The following is a 6,303-nucleotide window of genomic DNA, read 5'->3' on the forward strand; positions in this document are numbered from 1 at the left end:
TCTTTTATAACAAACATGGAAAATCTTTCCTAAAAAATAAACCTCAGAACCTAGTATAATTTTTCACAATCTTGCATGGTAACTGGGTTAAAAGATAAATTGTTTAGTTTTTTGAGTTAATGAAGCAATTATTAATCCTTTTTCTGTTTTCTATGTATCACCAAAAGAAAAATAGAAGTAGGGCATGTTACATCTATCTAACAAGAGATCTTATTAACCCGAACTCTATAATTAATTGTAGTTGAATCCTTGGACTACTTGATATATATCACATAGAATGAACAAGGTTTAATCAAAGGCACTCCCCTCCCTAAACAAGGAACTGGGTAACCAATTAATGGGCATTTTGCAAATGATTCCTCACATCCTAGAAGAATATGAATGAGTGGAAAATATGATGGACTTCCTTCAAACCTACCCATCTTCAGGATCATGAATTGAATGTGTCAAAACACAACTAAGTGTTCCAAACAATGTTTTTGAGACCACACTGGTTTGTTAGTTGATCAACTCTCATCTTGAACTCAATAGGGTCAAAGATGTAAATTCATTGGTATCCCCTTCAAATTCCAAGCCTGACACAAGAATATTTTGGACATGGTCATTCATGGAGTGGAAAATTAATTCAAAATTTGTTGACCAAGGTAATGGCTAACATTACTAGATTTCAAATATGAAATAAGGTTCTAGCTGCTACCTCATCTACATTCATCATGTTGGGGTTCATCATCTAATTCATAACAACATCATGAGAAATCTCTCCAAAAATATCTAGGCTAATAAGGGAGGAGGCAAAGGATTCCATCGCATCAACAAGAACACCTATTGCATCCAAGGAGACATGAGGTATAGGAATCATCAAAGCCTATACCTAAGGCTCCAACGTTATCTTTTTTATTTCCTATGGATTCCTTGAAGTTCAGAAATTGGTTTTTAGAAAAGACATATCCAATATTTGTGTACAAGTACTTCACCTTGTTGACCACAATCTTAGAACATTCATTCATAAATCCGTTTTACAATTCTAAAAAATAGAGTCAATATATTGCATTTATATGGGGGCATTCATATGAATTGGGGGTTCTAAAAAGGTATTTAATAAAAATAGGGCTTTTTATTGGAAATATGTATTGGTAATGGGGTTCAATAGAATACTTTTGGAAGAAGACTAATATGATAATAATATATTCTTGAGGGAGGGCTAAGATTTCAAGGGTGATTGCTCTCAGATTTTACACCATATATCAGTGTTTTCAGGAGGACAAATTGGAGATCAATCATCACATTTTGGAGCTGAGATAATATGTATGTTTCCTACATAAATTTGAAGCAAAATACTTTTTGTTGAGAAACATCATTAAAGGGCTCGAAATTTCTAAAGGAGGCTAACATTTTGTACCTTCTTTTTGAGTTTATACCAATTTATACCAATGGGTCGAGATTGGTCAAAGTTGTCACCAAGTGAAGCTCCAGCTTCCTTGATCTTCCTATATTGTAATAGATTTCTAAATTAAGCAATAAAATTAATGATTGTCTCTTATTTCCTCTTGTTGTAGTATCTCCCGTACTGTGCATGCCAAGTGTTTGATGAAATTATTGCACTTTAACTGTTTGTAAAAATTTGTCAAAGAAAGTTTGTTTATGGAGGAAAAAATTGCATAATTTAGAATTGGTACCTCACAATGGTATTAGAGCATGCTCCTAGAAAACTGTGGAACTAGAACATATCGAAAAGGAATTTTGGAACTAGAATAAAAAGGTCTAAGGTAACTGGGAAGAAAAAAATTGTTTCCAAATAAAAAATTTGAAGACTATAGCTAAGCCTTCATAAAGGTAACATAACTCTTGGAAGCCTAGATGTCATCAAGGGTTGCCAAGAAAGGAAGAAGTAATGAAAAACCTGAAGTTGGTAGAAGCAGGACTGAAGGATTAGTACATTTAGTTGAGAAGACAGATAAGGATGAAGACATGGAATCAATTGATTCCGTAGAGGATCCAAATGCAGTTGAAGCATTGAAAAATCCATTCGGAGGGAGCCAAGAGGTAAATAAAGGTAATAGAAAGATGTTAAATCCTACAAAAGGGACAACACTGTTGTGGGGAAAAATGCCTATGCAGGACGATCCTATCCACCTAAGGTGTGACAGTGCCTTAGCAACAAACAGAGACAGCTATTCTAGTATTCTTCCTTTATGAATTAAGAATTAAGAGAGATAGATGGACTAACCGGTGTCTTCCGTTTGTCCCTCGATCTACTTTCTCTTCTCTTTGGGTGTTCACAGCTACTTGCCTTCTCGCTCGCCTAGCTTCAACAGGTCTCTGCAAGATTACAAGAGAAGAACACTACACAAAGACATAGATTCATAAACATAACTAGTTCAGGATTAGAAGTAAACTAAACATACTAATGCGATCATACATCCGAGATAGATCAGTATATAGGAGAAAACCAAGATAGCTTTATTGATGAATAACAAGGTTCAGGAAGAGATACAACCCAGAGGGCTCCAATCCAGCATCTCCTTCCCAGCGAAATGGAATTCCTATCTTCACCTCCCTTCAAAGCATTAAGCACCCAATGATTCCAGTCTCAAACCAACAACAATTCTTTGCAATAACAAAATTCCAGCCTCTAGATCTCATGGAGGAGAGATCCATATATAGATGTTTGGAGAGAGGATGAGTTAGCTTGAGATATGACTAGTGTCCTCTCCCTCTGTCAGTTCTTGATTCCACTTGGAGGTTCTTGCTTCCACTTGGAGATTTGGAACCTCTAACACATCACCAGTCGAATTCCCTGAGGCAAGTGTCATTTTGGAAGCTTCCTGGGTTTTGAAACCTTGACAAATGAGCTTGCCACATGTCCACTCTCGCTCAGCGCAGGTAGCTAGTGTTGGCTTTGACATTCAGCGCAGGTAGCCAGTGGAGCCATTGACATTCAGCGCAGACAGCCAGTGGAGCCATTGACATGAACATGAATTGACTTGTTTTTGAGCAGTTTCTGGTGGAGAACTTCTGTGAATTGCTGTGGTTTGTTAGCCGTGTTCCTCTAGGGGTAGGAACAACATGTTTAGGGACTTTGGATCCCTTAGATTATGGATATTTCATGCTCAATACTATAAGGCACAAAAATTTCTATAACAGTTGCCCCCTAGAGTATGAGGCTGTTTATCGGGTGAAATGCTTTATCCAGGAGGGTCCGAAGTTCATCCAATGTTGGGAGGAGACCTGTAATAAGATACAATACAATACATTATTTTTCATACTGTTTTCATGATCTAGCTGAGGCGAGCATTCCCATGCTCAGCTTTATAAATTCATTTTCTGTACATAGAACAGACAATCGTCTGATGGTAGACTTATAATTTTGATGAAATTATCATCCTTTGAGTAGGATGATCATCTTCTGCAATGGTGTACATGTCAAATGTCTTTATCTTTCCTGAATATATATCGCAGCCTGGTTGGATGAAACTACACCCCGGGTCTTCAAACTCGTTCGATCTTTACTCTAAGTGCAAGTCGATCCATGTGAGAATTTTTCTGAAGTCGAACATGGAAAGACATCGCTTGATTACCGGTCAATGAGGTAAACCATTAACAAGCTCGAGAGGAATCACCGATAATGATAATGACCCTCAAGGTACTGCAGTACAATTCACGTGGTGTGAATAAATGACTTGGCGTCGAACACCACGCAAAATCTTCTGGTCGAAGGTCATTGATGTATACCTGTCTCCGGAAGTGAGAAACTTGCCATTGAGGCATGCAAGCTTCAAAGTACTGAAGGGGTTGTTCCTAGATCAACTTCTTGGATAATGAGCTGATGTCGACAAGAAGCGATCCATCAAAGGAGGGCCTTAATGAATCCCACATCAGTGACACGGAACGGAGCTAATGATTTTGATGGAGGTGAAAACGATCTGTGACATATGATTCAGGGTGGCGGTCATGAAAGGATGAAGGATAATGTATGGCAGTGGATGGGACATGGTTGACTCTTTCTAAACGACTTCTCTTGAACATATGGTGACACTGATGTGATGGATCGGTAGCATTACCCCAATTATGGATGGTATGGTGAGACCATGGTGATGTGACTGGTGAATGAAACAACCCAACCCGATTGTGGTACAGAGGAAAAGTGTCATGTTCAAGAGCGACTTGCTACCATCAAAGTTTTCTTGAGTTTCTCCCAATTTTTCCCCAGTCATTGCTGACCAGTACCTCTTTATTTTTGTCAAGCTTCAGGAGGATAACATATGTTTGTTCTATAACCTGCCCTTCGGGCAAGCCCATTGCTATGTTTTAACGAGCTTAGAGATAGTGAAACTCGTTCTCGTCTAAAGACAAGTTTGTCGCCATTTAGTGATTTTAACGAGTCTAACGACAAAGATAACTCGGTCCTTTTCATTTTTAAAGAGTCTAAAAAGGTACATAAAGCTAACTCCAAAATTCCTTTTTCGTCATCTAATCCCTTAAGTCCGAAAAAGTATAAAACAATATAGAAGGGATGAGTTTTCGATAGTTTTAACGAGCCGAAAAAACAAGCGCTCGATCTTTTTATGCAATAATCCCTCAGGTCCAAAAAGATTAAAATCTAGAGGAGGGATAACACTTCCAGTCGCTTTAACGAGCTGGAAGGCCAAAACTCGGCAATCTTTTCATATTTTACGAGTCAGTTGAAAAGATCTTAAAGAAGACTCGTTTTTTGAGGAACGAGTGATAAACAGGGTTAGCAGCTGATTCCAGGTACAGGTTGGAATTTTCCAATCACGACAGTGTCACAAGGATGGCTAGGTGAAATCACTCTTCGCAGCTGTTCCTCAAAATGGGTAAACAATCATATGGAGGTGAACGATCAGCCAAATGAAAAGTGCAGGTGACGGTGCAAACAGGACCAAGGCTTTAATGGCTGATAAAGTTACATTCGCAATGGTTATTTACCGGAATAAGTTCGTTTTTTAATGAGCTTGAACGCGGAAAAACACTACTCAAACTTATGTTTATTTTTTAACGAGCATGAACTATGCGCTAAAACTGCTCGAATCTTGCGTTTATTTTTTAACGAGCATGAACTATGTGCTAAAACTGCTCGATTAATCTAGTCATATGATAAGAGTGTCTCATTGAAGATGTTATTTTTTAGGGAGCTTAGATCTTACACAAGCTTTGCTCCGGATCCTTTCGTTATGCAAGTTCAAAAACGACTAATCCTACGAGTTTAAGGGGTTAGACCTACAGGTTTAAAGGGAGGACCTAAAAATTTAAAAAAATAAATAGCTGCCCCTTGCTTGCACTCAAAAAGGTTTGCATGACCCCAGGCATAAAGTACGATTTCAAGGTTACCCCTCAATTTGCAGGTAAAACATTTGTTCTACCAGGAAAAGCCTACCTCTTTCAGGTTACCCAAATATTGTTTTATTTCCACAGCAAACAAGACACTTCTTCAGCGATGTCTACCGAAATAGACAAAGGTGAGAGACTCCGTCTGTCAACTCACATAACTTTGACAAAATAATCTTATTCTAGAACAACCCCTCTTCCCTGCCGGACGGGGTACGGACTAGTCATATTCTCCCGCGAAAACCTACCTTATACCCAAAGTTTTCCTGCCGAAGCAGACCAGGACGCATGCCCCCTGGGTTCCAGTCATATCCTCCCAGATTACTCGCACTCATCAGGAGGAAGAACCGTGGGTTGAGACACTTCTTGCGTGAATAGACCATTTAGGGATGGTATATGACTATTTGTGATGTGTGATCCGGGAAACGAAAGTTGGGATCCAGGAAACGAAAGTTGGTCCACGAGCTTGACCATTCTTCCTTCATGCGGAAAACACATTACTCTAAAGAGTGAGGAGACGAGGGCTCCCATGCAATATATATAGTCTTGTCCAAGGAGTAGGTTATAATCCAAGGGTCCTTGAACGACCATCACGTTCATTTGAACGGTCTTCCCTTTCAATGTGATAGGCACATTGGGGAGGATCCCTAAAGGTCGACTGGTTCCTTTATCAAAGTCTGATAGATTTCTCATTTCAAGAAAAAGCGCTGGCGAACCAAGTGCTTTCCAAGCAATAGAGGAAAGGATACTCATAGATGCCCCCTCATCAATGATTGTGCCAGCCATTACCATTCTGTATATTTGGACGATAATTCTGAATGGTATACTGGCTGGCAACCGGGGTCTGCCTAGTTGGTTCCAGTCGAACGAGACAACTAGGTTGCTTGGTGGTGGGACCGAATAGACGGCCGGATATTGCTCTGACGAACTTCCTTCCTGCGATAAAGGAATGGGGGC

The sequence above is a fragment of the Pinus tabuliformis genome, chromosome 2_2 (assembly GCF_031772625.1).
Source record: "Pinus tabuliformis cultivar Carrire ecotype Pingquan chromosome 2_2, CPIR1, whole genome shotgun sequence".
Classification (NCBI taxonomy): Eukaryota; Viridiplantae; Streptophyta; class Pinopsida; order Pinales; family Pinaceae; genus Pinus; species Pinus tabuliformis.